This window comes from Rhinolophus hipposideros (assembly GCF_964194185.1).
Source record: "Rhinolophus hipposideros genome assembly, chromosome: 3".
NCBI lineage: Eukaryota > Metazoa > Chordata > Mammalia > Chiroptera > Rhinolophidae > Rhinolophus > Rhinolophus hipposideros.
The window spans coordinates 57,546,348-57,562,527 of NC_138049.1; positions in this window are offsets into that span (position 1 = coordinate 57,546,348).

Here is a 16,180-nt window from a genome sequence, read left to right on the forward strand (position 1 = left end):
AAATAAGCTCTATGCCATGCAGTAAATAAAACTTAAAATCCAAATGCACTTGACTTCCTTGAGATCAAGTTACCATAATTTCACACATATTAAATGCCCCAAATCCTTCCTTGCTTCAGCACCTTTAGCTTTACAAAATCCCATTATTCCCTGTGACATAAGCATTCTAGCCCTGCAGCTCCCTGCCATTCACGAGATATGGCTAAGCTCTGCTTCTGTGTTTTTGACTTATAAGTTTCCTTCCACCTAGAATGACCCTCCTTTTCTTTTTTCATTTTTCTGCCAAAATTAGCTCACGCTTATGGTGTGTTTACTTATACTAGCAAACACACTAAAATGTTTTCTATATATACTTATTTTTAATCCTCACAACAACCCTCCCAAAGTAGGCCCGTTTTACTAAAAAGACACACTAAGAGGTTAAGTACGTTTTCCAAGGTCAAACAGAGAATATAGTAGCAAAATGGGGAAATGAGAAAAAAAATCAGTATTATAAGTGGAATGAGTATATAAACTTCAATGAGAGACCAAAGGAAAGTCATCCGAGTGGATTAGAAGATTATAGTAATAATATCTACATCAATATGATTTAAATTTTACAAGAACTTTCATATTCTCTGTCCTGTTTCATTTCATTTTATTTCTCTCAATTCAATATCAGCAGAACCTTAAATTGGCAAAAAGTTGTAATGGAATTAATAAGACACCACTTGAAAACTTAATCATTACTTTCCAATTTGAACATAAGTCTTGAAATGATATGATTATTTCATGTACTTTTTGGTTGTACTAAAAATATAAAGCACATTTTTTAAAGACTGTAAAACAAATCAATAGGACATTGATTTCCTTTAGGAAAGTATAGAAATCTTGATGTTTCAACATTATAAACATAAAATCATAAGTTTAGTTGAATATAATAACCCCTACACCCCAAACAAAGCTTGCCTAATTGGAGTGTAAATTTGGTATTATTAAAGTTTATCCATAAAGTATATGTATATATTTTAGTGTGAGCCTTCAATAAGTTGACTAGGATGGACTTTCAAAAGATTTAGGGCTGGCCCGGTGGTTCAGGCGGTTGGAGCTCCATGCTCCTAACTCCAAAGGCTGCCGGTTCCCACATGGGCCAGTGGACTCTCAACCACAAGGTTGCCAGTTCTGTTCCTCGAGTCCCACAAGGGATGGTGGGCTGCACCCCCTACAAGTAAGATTGAACATGGCACCTTGAGCTGAGCTGACGCTGAGCTTCCTGATGGCTTAGTTGGTTGGAGCGCATCCTCTCAACCACAAGGTGGCTGGTTCGACTCCCACAGGAATGGTGGGCTTTGCCCCTTGCAACTAGCAACGGCAACTGGATCTGGAGCTGAGCTGCGCCCTCCACAACTAAGACTGAAAGGACAACAACTTGAAGCTGAACAGCACCCTCCATAACTAAGATTGAAAGAACAACAACTTGACTTGGAAAAAAAAAAAAGTCCTGAAATACACACAGGCTTTTGTTTGTTGAACAAATGCTTTATATTAACCATTGGGAAAATAGTTAAGCTTGCTATGTCAGTTAGCTTAATTGATGAGAACTTCAGTGGGTCCTGGGGTGTGTTCATTTCCTGAGGTGAACCTATTGAGAGAACTACTTAGAGAAACTCACACAGTTGGGAAAGCTTTCAAATGCACTTGACTTAACCTAAGATCCAGTTACCATACTTTCACACATATTAAATGCCCCAAATCCTCCTCACTTCAGCACCTTTGTTGTCAAAACAATCTTTGGTTCCCTCTTACTGAAGTTATCTTTATCCTGCTGCCCACTTAGACAAGGACAAGGTTTGTCCTGATGGCTCCCAGGAGTGAATTTAAGACCAGTAGCTTGAAAATTGCTATCTACTATAAGGAAGAACATTCTCAAGTTTGTCTGGGTGATAGCATGTGTAGTTTGGGAATGGGTTATGAATATGCCCATGTGCATGTGTGTGCGGGTGCACCCACACAGCTGCATAGATTCTATACATATATAACAACATGCCATCCTAGCAGACCTATGAATCATTTATTCCCATCTTACAAATGCAATGAACTAGGCTCAGAGAATTTAAATGCATTATCCAAGGTTGCATAGCAGAGCCAGGATTTAAATTCACATTCAGAAAGTGCTCATTTCTCTATATTGTACTGTCTCATTACAGGTAAACTAAGCAGCAGCTTGGTGCTAAAAGAAATTCAAGCATTTGTTGGAGGGCAGAATAGGCTTTGCACTAAGATCTTGAACATATATTAGAGTGACTGGACAGCGCAGTCTCTTTCTGAGGTGACTGAAAATTAATGAAGTCCTTAAAATTCTTAGGGCTTCTCTCTCTCTCTCTCTCTCTCTCTCTCTCTCTCTCTCTCTCTCGCTCTCGCTCTCTCTCTCTCTCTCTCTCTCTCTCTCTCTCTCTCTCTCTCTCCCTCCCTCCCTCTTTCTCGTGATGAAAGTGACTATTTTATATTAGATAAGGCTAAGAGGAAGACAGTCTGGTCTCAGTGGAAACAGAGAAAGGTTGATGAGGAAAGAGATGTTTAGGAAGTCAAGTCCCATTAAATTAACTTAATTGAAGCCAGTTGGATCTGTAGTTTTCTAAACAGTAAGAGACAAAGGTTATTTCAAAGACATTTTGGGGGCTGTGGTTTTGGAGAATCAAAGAGGAGATAGATGCAATAATAAAGATTATGGTGTGTATTTTGAATATTTTAGATTGGAAGAACTGTGTATTTAGGTAATAGGGTCCATTAGGGAAATAGATATATTCAAAAGAAAAGTGGTCCATACTGAAGATAGAGATTTGAGAGTCATAGAATTTGGGGTACTTAATTAGAAGGTGGGCTGTTGAAGTGAAATTAATGTAAGTCTTGTAGAATGGACAAGGTGGCTACAGTGTTACACCCATCACCAGCCTTGTGCAGGGAGGGTAAGGGTAGCTGGCAGGAAACCTGCCAATCAGCTGCAAAGCCAAAACAGATTTGGGCTCCATGGTCTGAATCTGGCTTGTTATCATCTCTGTCACTCTGTATGCACTGGTCATCATGTCAAAGAGAGAGAGAGAGAAATGGGGTGGGGGTGGGGAAAGAGAGAGAGAGAGAGAGAGAGAGAGAGAGAGAGAGAGAGAGAGAGAGAGAGAGAACTACCCTAGGAATTTTAAGGACTTCATTAATTTTCAGTCACTTCAGAAAGATGCTGGGCTGTCAAGTCACTCTAATATATGTTCAAGATCTTAGTCCAATCTATTACAGAATAGATCTCATAATATTCCTTCCAAGCTAAATAAATATAAAATAAATAATATTTATTAATTTTACTTTTTTAACATGTGGACATTTAAGCTGAACATATACAAATGTCTTGCCCATGACTACATAGCTAGTTAACTGCAGAACTAAATGTCAATTTTTCCTTCTATAATGTCTTTCTGTTATCCCAGGCTAGGTCTACCAAAGACTGCTCTTTGTATGTAGGCTGAAATTAAAATTCATTTAAAATGTGTTCTAACTTTAAAATTTCAACTTCTTTTACTCCCACATACTTCATGGTTGTTTCCAAAATGACTTGTCATTTCCCTCAATTAGCATATCTTCATAAATTAGTACATACTCTATAGATTGTTCTTAAAGGTCAAGTATATCCAGCCACTAGTAATGAGACTTTTCCTCTGTAGGACTTAAAGTCTCCATCAGCAGTGGTCAAGGAGGAGCCCCAGGACACTGCAAGCCTGAACACTCTTAACATTGTTACCAATATTTTTTTCTCGGGAACATCAGGAATTATTTCATTATCCTCTTTATTCCTGTTTATGTCATTACTATAGAAATCTTAGTCTCCCACATCATCTGTCATTCCCTAGAACTCTAGTTCTCTTACTTGCTATATATATCACCTTCTGTGACCTCAACTTCCATCTCTTTCTTGCTGAAAGGAGACATTTTTCCCTTCCTTCCCCCTAAATATCTGAATCTCTTGTCACTAATCTATCACTACCTCTCCTATTGCAATCAGCTACCAGTCCTTAGGGCCACTAGTCCTTCTTTGATGTTAGGGTTGGGTTCACGGGTGTTTTCTCCAACAAAACTGCTATCATAGCTCTGAGATTTTACTATCCATGAAGATCCTACCAAAATTCCAAACTCTCAGCAACTCAGTTGTCTCCACTCTACCACAGCTGCACAGTCTCCTGATTGTATCTTAGTGCTTATGACTGACAATAGTCATCCCTCCATAATCTCAACATCATACCTCACACTTTCTTTTTTTTCTCACTCCCTCCAGTACTCCAATTCAACAATCCTCTGCAAAACAGTACATATCCGATTTTATGACTTTTCAATGTTTGTTAGCCTCTTAAATTCTCACTTCCCTCGTTGCTCAGATTAAATTTCCTAGTCACTTATAATCATCCTGCTCTTTTTCATGTATCCTCAACTGCCTTGCCCTCCATGCAAATGAATATGTCTAGAGAAAAACACACAATCATGCTGACTGGACTCTCATCATAATCATGATCATTAACCTCAAGTGGTTTCATAATGCTGTCCAGTAATCATATTTCATTTTGCTATTACTATTCACACTTCCACTCAAGCAGAGCACTATTTCATAGCTTCTCTTTTCTCAGACTTCCAAAATCTGTTCTCTCCTCCTCATTCTCAGCTGATGATGTGCTTGCTATTTCAGAGCCTGCCACATAATTTGTAGGATGTAGTGCAAAATGTAAATGCAGGGTCTCATTTCAAAAGCAGGGGAAAAGTGACATTAAATTTACTAAAATACGAAGTCTTTTCATGGTCTCTCTCTCACAATGTCATGGTTCATTTTTCTTAGTATATAATCTTGTTCTAAGTAAATAAAAAATTAAAATTAAAATATTAAGCATCAATTTTACCATTAATCTTTATACTGTGCAATGTTAGTTTTAAATGCAAATATCAGAGTACTTAAGTTGTATACAGAATCACCAAAATTACAAAATTCATATCTTGTGGCTTATATATATGCATACGTTTTTGTTTTTAGCAGAATAGATGAAATGTTGCACAAAAGTAACCGAACAATTTCCTTTTCACTTCTATCTAAACTCTCTATCTCAGTTTTTTGAGGGGAGGTCACGTGTCAGGATCTCATTCTTAAACATGTTAAATTTGACCTACCCATTTGACATCCAAGTAGGTATGCAATATAAAGAGTTAAATATAAAAATCTGAAGTTCAGAGGAGATTTTTGTGCTGGAGAAGAAAATTTAGAGACCAGTGTTTGGATGGTGCTCACTGTTATATATTTGGATGAAATCACCAAGAGAATGAATGTAAATAGCAAATAGGATAATGACAAGGACAAATCTTTCAGTACTCCAAAGTTTAGAGGTTGGGGAAAATGGGGAAAAAATAGCAAAAGAAGGAGCTTAGAGGTAAGAGCAAAATTAGGTGGATGAATTTGGAGTCTTGGAAGTTGTACTTGAGTTTCTGGAGAAACAGAACCAATAGGAAATACATAGATAAATGATGATAGATGATGATGGATGATAGATGATAGATAGATGGATAGATAGATAGATAGATAGATAGATAGATAGATAGATAGATGATAGATAGACAGATAGATAGATGAATTGTCTTCTCTTTTTCTTCAAACACATGAGTTATATTCTCTCTTCACGGCTTTTATACTTATTCTTCTCCCTGATTGAAATTCTCTTCCCTCAGACACCTGCGTGACTCACTCACTTATCTCCTTTAAGTCTTTATTCAAATGTTACAATACCTATCAATGAGTCCTTCCTTAGCCACTTCATCCAAAATTGCAATCCTTCCCCAATATAGACACTGTTCTTATCCTCCTATGATTTATTGTTCTCCTTGGACCTATTACTATAACATACAATATGTTTTACTTACTAATCTTTCTGACTGTCTTTTTCTCTGGAATGTGAATTCTATGAGAGAAGAAGTTTCCATGTGTTTTGTTCACTGCCATATTCCTGGGGCCTACAGTAGTGCTTGGCCCATAGGAGTCATTCAATAAATATTTCCTGATTAAATAATAATGTCAATGTAAAAACTTCTAAACCTATAGAAAAAATTGTATAAGAATTTATTTGAGCCAAAATTTTGATGACATGCCTGGAAGCAAGATCTCAACACACTGAAAAAATGCTCCAGAGATTGGCAGTTTTGAAGCTCCTTTTATACATTTAGAAACAAAAGAGAAAATGTAAGGAAGGTTGCATGGAATCCACTGGTTGTAGATTAAGAAAAGAGGGGGAAAGCAAAATGGGAAAATCTCTGGGATTGGATAAAAAGCAAAGTGGAGCAACATATACTTCTTTTACATTGGTGGGTATAGGAGAGTTAATAAGTAACATTTACAACACAGAGATGGTATTCAGGGAATAAGGTAAAAACGAGGAGTTCTGTGGTCTCGTGCTCTGGTATTCTTGAGCTTTGGTGCCAATGGTTGTGCCGCTGAAGGCTCTAGAGAAGAAAATTACTCTGACATTTCAAATGTATGTTATCTTAGATACATAGAAACAATGCACAGGGTTTACTTAAGGCAAAGACTGACTTTTGCTAAGGAAGCTATAGTCCTGGGATGTGACTACCTGAGATGAACTGTTCAGTTAGAGATTTATTATCAAACAATCCTGTGTCGTAACTTTCAGTCACTGAGCTTCTCAGGTCTGCCAAATAGCCCTCTGAGCCTGTTGGGTCTACTATTTTGCCACTTTTCATTCACAGTATAAATAAATGTTCTTTCTTTAATGCATTACCTTTTCTTTGTATTCCCATTTGTTGAAACATCATGCAGATTCAGAGTAAAACTGACATGTTACTATGGGTTCAATTGCCTTATCTGACAAGGCAAGTTAGATTCTCTGCCTTTTAATTTCCACAAGGAACTGTGCATTTCCTTCTACTATACTGAAAAACTGGTGTTTAATTTATCTTTCCTTTGAAATACGAGGTCTGGCGATTAAGGTCATGAATCCATCCTACGAAAAGTTCTACATACCCCACTGCTGAATATCACTATGGTCACCTTCAAAGTACTCCCCTTGGGAAGCTATGCACTGATGCCCAGTCCACCCTTCAAGGCAATTTTGGAACTCTGTTTCTGAAATGGTCATCAGAGCTGTTGTCGTATTATCCTTGATGTCTTGAATGTCATCAAGATGTCTTCCTTTCAATATTTTCTTTGTCTTCAGGTAAAGAAAGAAGTCATTGAGGGTCAGATCAGGTGTAGGGAGGGTGTTCCAATACAGTTATTTGTTTCCTGGCTAAAAATTCCCTCACAGACAGTGCTGTGTGAGATGGTGCTTTGTTGTGATGCAACAGCCATGAATCGTTGGCGAAAAATTCAGGTCATCTAACTTTTTCATGCAGCCTTTTCAGCACCTCCAAATAGTAAACTTTGTTAACTGTTTGTCCAGTTGGTACAAATTCATAATGAATAATCTTTCTGATATCACAGAAGGTTAGCAACATCATTGCAACAAGTACGTGAACCTAATTGACCTCACACAACAGGTTCTCACTCACAGCCCTCAGAGGGAATCATCTCTGCTGACACCATGATCTCAGACTTCGAGACTCCAGAACTGTGAAACAATACATTTTGTTGTTTAAGCCACCTAGTTTGTGGTATTTTATTATAGAAGCCCTAGTAGACTAACAAACTCCCCAACCATTCTACTCTTAGGTATTTGTTTAAAATGAAAATATACCTGGAATGCCAAAAAAATGTATACAAGTGGACACTTTGGTCAATGTTGCTCAATCAGTAGTTCATCGTAATCAGAAGTGTCTGGATGCTAATGGTAACCACTTTGAGCACCTCTTGTAATTGCAGAAGTCATGTGACTTATATTCATTTTTTGTTATCAATATATATTGAGTATTACAATTTTCATACAGTTTTTTCTTTCTTAAAATGTGTGTACATTTTTTTGGCACCCTTTGTATGTCCAACAAAGAATTCCATAGGGATATTCACCTTAAGTTTATTTATAATAGCCCCAAACTAGAAACACTTAACTGTCCATCAGAAGGTAAATGAATAAATAAATGAATTTTGGTATGTTTAAATTATGAAGTACTGTAAAATGATTAAAAGAACAAACTACTGATACACACCACATGAATGAATACATTAAAAAAAATTATGCTGGGGAAAAAAGTCAGGAATGAAAAATGTCCAACTATATGAACTTCTAGAAAATGCAAAACTAATTTATGTAGTCAGAAATCCAATTAGTGTTTGGGAGAACAGGGGTTGGGGGATTGACTGGAAAAGGGTACCAAGGGACCTTTTTGTGGTAATGGAAGTACATTTTGCTTATGGTAGTGCTTATATTTGTCAAAATTCATTGACCTCTACATTTACATTGGAAACTTTATGATGGAAATTATACCTCAACAAATTTGATTTTAAAGAATATATTGTTAGTAAATAAAAAAAAAAAAACATTAAAAAACACTTAAGATGAAGAAAGTACATATAGAAATTATAGCAATTGTTTATTTTGTTTTAATTTTCAATGTCATGGTGTTCACTTTCTTAGACAGCATGTAAAACCTTCAGCTGCATAAAGTCATTTTTTAAGGGACATAATCAGGATTTCTGGCACTGTCTCAAAGCTGTCACAGAAAAAGTTGGTGGGTATTTTGGCACTAAGCTAGAAAACTAGGAAGCAGGTTGGAAATAAACTCAAGTATCAGTTTTAGAAATACATTGTTTGCTCTGAGGATTTGGATTATTGATAGGAAGCAGTTGCTTTTCACTTAGAATTTGTTAACACTGTACAGTGCTTGCTAATTTTATGCAATATTTTGCCTGTCTAAATTTATAATAAAAATGGTACATTTTGGTGTGCACTATTATTTTCAAATTTCCATCCACTTGGCTATAATTGTTTCTCTTTAGAAGTGATTGTGGTAGATTACCTCAGAACAACTTCTGACCAACAGAGGCAACTAATGGGGTTGAATACCATCAAAAACTTAATTGGGCCTATATTCAGGTGCTCTCTGTTAGAACTTTAAATTAGTATTTTCAAACTTGGCTACACATGCAATTGCCTCAAAAATACTTACACCTGAATCCAATACCTATTTAATTCTATTTAATTGCCCAGAAAATGGGATTTTAAAAATAGTCCCAGTTGATTAACATGTGAAGCCAATCCCTGGGGCATGTTCTAGTGTTGCTGTGTGACGGTATCCTGTAACAAGTTGGTAGCAGGTCGGTGTTTCATGCCTCTGATGACTGCTCTTCATCTATGAACCAGTTGATTTCTGTGGATGAAACACATCTTAATGAGTGTTTTGCTATTCGAATCACCACCTTTACAATACTTTATCTGAAGCTTCTACTTTGTAGTTCTACAGTTGTGAAAATGGTTGCGTTAGAGGTAGAAAATTATCAGTTAAATGTTAGAAAATGAGAAAAAAAAGGAGTATTCTAGTACTATCCATTTCTAAACTACATTTTTGTTTCGTATAAATTCCTCTGGTTCAGCTTATCATAAAGGATTTAGAAATCTCATAGCACAAGCAACACAAAGTGATATTTCCCTAACATACGTAACATCTTTATCCTCAAAATTAATTATTAGAAAGAATTTGTAGTTTGAAAATTTCAGTCGCATATTATCCATTCCTAACTGATTCCTTTCTAGATTAGTGTTGTTATGGACTGAATTGTGTCCCTGCCACATTCATGTGTCCTAACTTCCAGTACCTCAGAATGTAACTGTATTTGGAGGTAGACTCTTTAAAGAGGTAAAATGAGGTCATTAGGGTAGACCATTCAATATGACTGGTCTTCTTATAAGGGGTTATGAGGGTGGTAGATGAGGGTATATGGGATCAAATATATGGTGATGGAAGGAAATCTGACTCTGGGTGGTGAACACACAATGTGATATATACGTGATGTATTACAGAATTGTACACTTGAAACCTATGTAACTTTACTAACCAATGTCACCCCAATAAACTTTCATTAAAAAAAAAGAAAAGAAAATATTAGGGCAGAGACACCCGGAGGGAAGATCACCTGAAGACACAGGGAGAAGATGGCCAACTGCTAGTCAGTGAGCGAGGCCTCAGAGGAAGCCAACCCTGCTGACATCTTGATCTCCTACTTCTAATGGTAAGAACTGTGAGAAAATAAATATCTGTTTAAGACACCAGTCTGTGGTACTTTTCTATGGCAGCCCTAGCAAGCTAATGTAGTGGTTCTCAATATCAGCTGCTCAACAGAATCACCTACAGGTACAATAAAAGTAAAATCCTGCCCATACCAATGAAATCATAATGGGAACGGAGGGAAAGTTGGGTGGGTGGGCACTTTGCTTTTTTTTTAAACATCTCCACGTGATTTTTAGATTACTGAGGACAGGCTTATGTTTAACTGACTTCTTTCTACAACAGTCTGTGGTAAAGTTGCCTAGTGAGAATAACTTGAAAACTAATAAACATCATAAGTTCTTTGCAATCTATTTAGGTTTCATATGTTATTTTGGCAAGAATGTTCCTTAAATTATTTAGTACCTATTCCCTGTGTGAAATAAAACTGACGCAAATTTTTGTTATCCAGTATTGAAACAAATTTCTTCTTGTGTGGCTTATACAGAGAGATTATTTATTCCATTGTAATATTTCCTTTAAGAGACAAAACTCCATATGTTCCCATTTCCTCAATGTGATATCATAGTCCCACAGAAAACATAAATGCCAAGATTTTAAACAATTTCATGGTTATTTTGAGGATTAATGCCAATTATTAATTTAAAGCTTCTATAATTCTTTGGTTTGATTTCTTCAGAGAGAAAGTGCTATGTCAAATATAAAGAGAGAAAAAAAAAATTTCTGAAACAGGAAAGAATACAAATAAGAAACCTGCAGCTGCAGCAACTAAACACAGCAGGATCTGAGTGTCTAGAAATGCCACTTAAAATTTAATTCTTTTCAGACTATTTCCAAACAAGTTCTGCTGCTTGCTGGGCTAAAAATACACATGCCACATACTAATAATTGTCTGCATGATGAGGATTCTCCAGGAACTGATCATGAAAATTTGAGGTAAAAATTAACTGGAGACCTCTGGTTGCTATTGCTAATAATTTCTGACACAAAACAAGATACAAGGTTTTAGACCAGAAGATCAAATGCTAAAATAAATGTTCTGGATTCAAGTCCTAGTTTTTCTTCTTCTTGCTTTTGTGAACTTGGTCAATTTATTATTATCATTATTATTATTATTATTATTATTATTATTATCATTATTATCTCTGTGTGGCTTGTTTTGCCTCAGGGAATTTTTGTGTTAATTCATTCAAGGCAATAGTCAATACTCAATGTTAGTTTCTATTAGTCATCATTTATCACAATTGTGTAAAAACCCTGTATCCTTTTCTACCTTCCTATATAGCACTTCAGTACTTGATCCATAGTATTCTTTTCTGTCTCATTTATTTTTCTCTTTACTCTGTGTTTTATACTGGTTATATTAGAAATTCATGTTTCCGTTGTTTGCTATTCTGTATTGATCACAGAGCAGTATGGTTTCATTTTAGTCTTCACTAGAAGTTACTCCTCAGTAATATCTTGAAAGTGAAGCTCCTGCACTTGTCAATCACAATTATCTTACTTGTCATCCCTCACTTCACCTTCAAAAGAGAAGGTAACCCTGAGATGGTTGGTGGTTAAGGTAAAGAAGGAAAATTGGAAAAGGTAGTGTCAAAATGTCTCAGGAAGTCAGAGTGAAAATTCTTTATTTATTAAAGAAACTGCTCCACATTACCAACTTGACCCACTCAGCAGCTCACCCTAATAATCCTTCAGTTCTTCCCACTGGATCATCACTTGATTCATCATCTCATGAACCAGCTACACTAAAATCCCACCCTCGACTAATACCAAGGTGAGCTGCTTAACTGTTACGAATTCTAATCTCTCTCAATATTTTGCTCCTTAGAGTCTCTTGTTATTTCTAATAGTTCCTGAACGTTAATGTCCTAACTTTCAATTATTCTTTTTTATCTGTAGCATATTTAAAACTGAAGTATGTTACATGTGGACCATATTATGTAATCATCTTTCTGTTTTGATAGAACTGTTACAGGTCTTTTATTCTTTGTGTCTTTTATACTTCAGATAGTTGTATGGTACTACCCATGTCCCATATAGATCCTGAACAGTGACGGGTACATAGAAGGCTCATAATAAGTTTGATTTTATAAGTAATTATTTTTAAATGAAACCTAACTGAAAAAATTACTGGTGTCATTTCTTGGTATTTGTTTTAATAAGGTACTGCATTTCTTATCTTTTTTCTCTTTTGTTTATTTTATTAAAATGCATTGGGGTGACAATGGTGAAGAAAACTACATAGGTTTCAAGTGTGCAATTCTGTAACACATCATTTATATGTTGCATTATATGTTCACCATCCAGAGTCAGTTCTCCTTCCATCACCATATATTTACCCTCTTCTACCATCCCCTGTCCCCTCTTACCCTCTGGTAACCACTAAACTATTGTCTGTGTCTCTGAGTTTTTGTTTCTTTATTTGTTTGTCTTGTTCTTTGTTGCATTCAGTTTTATACCCCACGTATGAGTGAAGTCATATGCTTCTCGACTTTTCCTGTCTGACATATTTGATTTGGTCATAATCATGAGTAGAGATAAAGTTAATCCCTTAGAGCCAAAATCTCTAGACATACTCCAAAATTGTGAGAAAAATTATATATTGCTTCTGAGTCACTAGTTTTATATTAAATATACTAGGTCTGACAATTAAGTTCTCGAACTTGCCACCATGTGCTTACATTGGCAGCACTGTACAAACAGCTCAGTAAGGTTTCATCACCTTGGTTTATCAGTGTCTCACAGTTGTGTTCATGTCGACGTATGGCGGTGACTTGCTGAGTGGTGTTCATTATTGTTGCTACCTGTTTTTGTGTGCCGTTGTGAGAATGTCTGAGCTTGAATTAGAACAATGAACAGACATTCAGTTTCTTGTTAAACTTGGCAAGAGTGAAAGTGATATGAGGGACACGTTAGTCCAAGTTTATGGGGATAATGCCATGAAGAAAACAGCAGTGTACAAAGGGATTAAACGTTTTTCTGAGGAGAGAGAACATGTCACTGATGTAGAGAGGTCAGGCGGCCAGTAATGAGAAGAACTTATGAAACATTGCAAAAATTTGTTGAATTGTGTGTCAAAATTGTCGGCTGACTGTGAGAAGAATAGCAGACCAAGTAAACATTGATAGAGAAACATTTAGGAAAATCTTAACTGAAAATCTTGGCATGAGAAAGGTGTGTGCAAAAAAATGGTCTGAAGGAGCTCACCAATGAACAAAAGCAAAGGAGAGTCGAAGTTTGCCAACACCTTTTGGAGAGGCAAGATGATGTTTTGGGCTGTGTTACCATTGGTGTTGAAACATGGGTGTACCAATACAACCCTGAAACAAAGCATCAAAGTATACAACAGAAGTCAGCCAATTCTCCATGACCAAAAACAGTTCCGTCAGTCCAAATCGAGTCAAAATGATGTTGCTAAACTTTTTTGATATCAGAGGAATTATTCATTATGAATTTGTACCAACTGGACAAACAATTAACCAAGTTTATTATTTGGAAGTGCTAAAAAGGCTGTGTGAAAAAGTTAGATGAAAATGACCTGAACTTTTCACCAACAATTCATGGCTCTTGCAATAAGACAATGCACCAGCTCACAGGGCACTGTCTGTGAGGGAGTTTTTAGCCAGTAAGCAAATAATTATATTGGGACACCCTCCCTACTCACCTGATCTGGCTCCCAGTGACTTCTTTCTTTACCCAAAGATAAAGGAAATATTGAAAGGAAGACATTCTAGAACATCAAGGGTAATACGACGACAGCTCTGATGGCCATTCCAGAAAAAGAGTTTCAAAATTGATTAGGTGCTGGCATGGGTGTATAGCTTCCCAAGCTTCCCATAATACTTTGAAGGTGACCATAGTGATATTCAGCAATGAGGTACGTAGCCATTTTTCTAGGATGAGTTCACAAACTTAATTGTCATATTAATATATTGATAGAAGGTAGTATGGTATTAATTTGGCTGCCTAGTGTTTAATTGCATATGCAAAGTCATTTTTCTTGTTGAGCTTGATCTTACTAAATGACATAGTGTAATAGAAGCATGTTTCTTACATAGTTAGTAATTTCATGTTTGTTTTTTAAATTTATTTTTGTTCAATTGCCTGCTTGTCTTGAGTTGAATATTAAGTGTAAGGCGTGCATAAAAACCTGACTGCCTAGATAAAATAGTGGCCGATTTACTATAAGCTCCACTGGGTGATTCATTACTTATTTTACATTTATAAACCTGAGAGGCATTTCATAATGTGTGAATTCTTAAAAGTACTAAAATATCATGATGTGGAAAGAATATAAATTTTTCATTTTGGGGAGATAGGTTAATGTTCCTTGATCACAAGCCACAATTATAATTTACCTATTTCAATGTATTAATTGGAATTTTCTATTCTCATTTTCACTGGGATTATACATGTCCATGTCTCCAAACACAAGAGATTGGGAAGTCAAGAGTTCATGAAAAGAATCCCCTGTCAGAATACATATACAAGTATGTAATTTGCTATTTCTTGAACTGTAAGAGTTTAATAAATGAAGAAAAAAAGTAGGCTTACAATAATGGACTATATTAAAAAGATAGAATATTGCTTATCACATTTTATTAAATCCTAAGGCTATAGATAGAATTTGTTTATCTATGCAGTTTTCCCATAAGTGGTATTTTCTGAAATAATATTGGAACTTCCAAACTTGTTGATAGGATAGAAGTAAATTGACCATTATAACAAAGTTCTTTTAAACATATTGACTATTGCAATTTTCCCAGGATTCAGCTACCACATTTTAAGTTAATCAGTGTTCTTGATTGGAAAAATTGAAAAATATTTACAGTAGAGATTTATTCTTATTAATAACTTTTCCTGATGTCATTGGATAAGATGAGCATAAACTTCTATTTTCTGTAGTTATCATAGCATGTAGACCAAAAACATGTAGGCCAAAAGGAAAGGAATTAAAATTACCTTTGGAACTGCATACAGCATAGTTAAGAGTGAGAGAAGACTGCAAGATGAAATTTAGATATAAGTATGGATAAGCATATAGGACCAGTGCAGTTGTCTCCAGAATCTACACCAGAGCAGAGTAGGGAAGGAATTGCATGGGAGGGAGAAGAGTGAAGCAGGGTTCCAGTGATAGCAGAGTATAGGTAATATCTGCTAAGATACATTTCCAGAAAAAGAGGAATCCAAATGAGAGTGGAAGTACTGGCAGCAGGTTTGAGATCTGATGCATTAGAGCGCTGGTTACTAGGAAGTTGAAAACAAGAGTCTTAGATATTACTTGGCATAAGAGGTGCTAATAGCCTTGATAATAGGAGAAAGAAACAATCTAGAAGGGGGAGGTAATCCTGGGAAGGTGGATGGTAAGGTGAAGAAGGGCAGTATTTCACAAAACCAGAGTAAGAAAACCTCCATTTATTAAAGAAACTGTTCCAGTATACCAATGGGGAAAAACAAAATTTTGTACTTATTATACTGGGTAAGATATTCAAACTCCTTCATCCATTCAATCTTATACTATCTCCTATATATTGTGGGTCCAGGGAAACCCAAAACATATAAACATGAATAAAGGAAGAACTCAACATTTGTGTAACGTTGTAAGGAGAAACTAGAAAATAAGAAATAAATCTTTTTAATAATAATTTAAAATTTCTCTTCATGAAGCCCTTTAAAAAAGGCTTTGAAAAATACGAGGGGAATTATAATGCATATTCTAACAAGATTTAAATATAATTGCAGGTTGAACAGCATCAGAAATTCAAAACCTCAGAATAAAAGTGAATAAATGCTAGACAGATGCAAAATGGAGTTTGAGCACAGGAAAGAAAATTAAAATAAAAGATACAATCTACTCAGTAAGAAAATGAATTTCAAGACATGCAAAGGAGCATAGGCGAAGCCCAAAATGCAATAAGAATTTGAGAGGATAGACGTCAAAAGAACCAAAAAAATTGAAGGGAAATGAAGAAAAGCGTAAACTAGAGAGAAGACAGAATGATAGAGA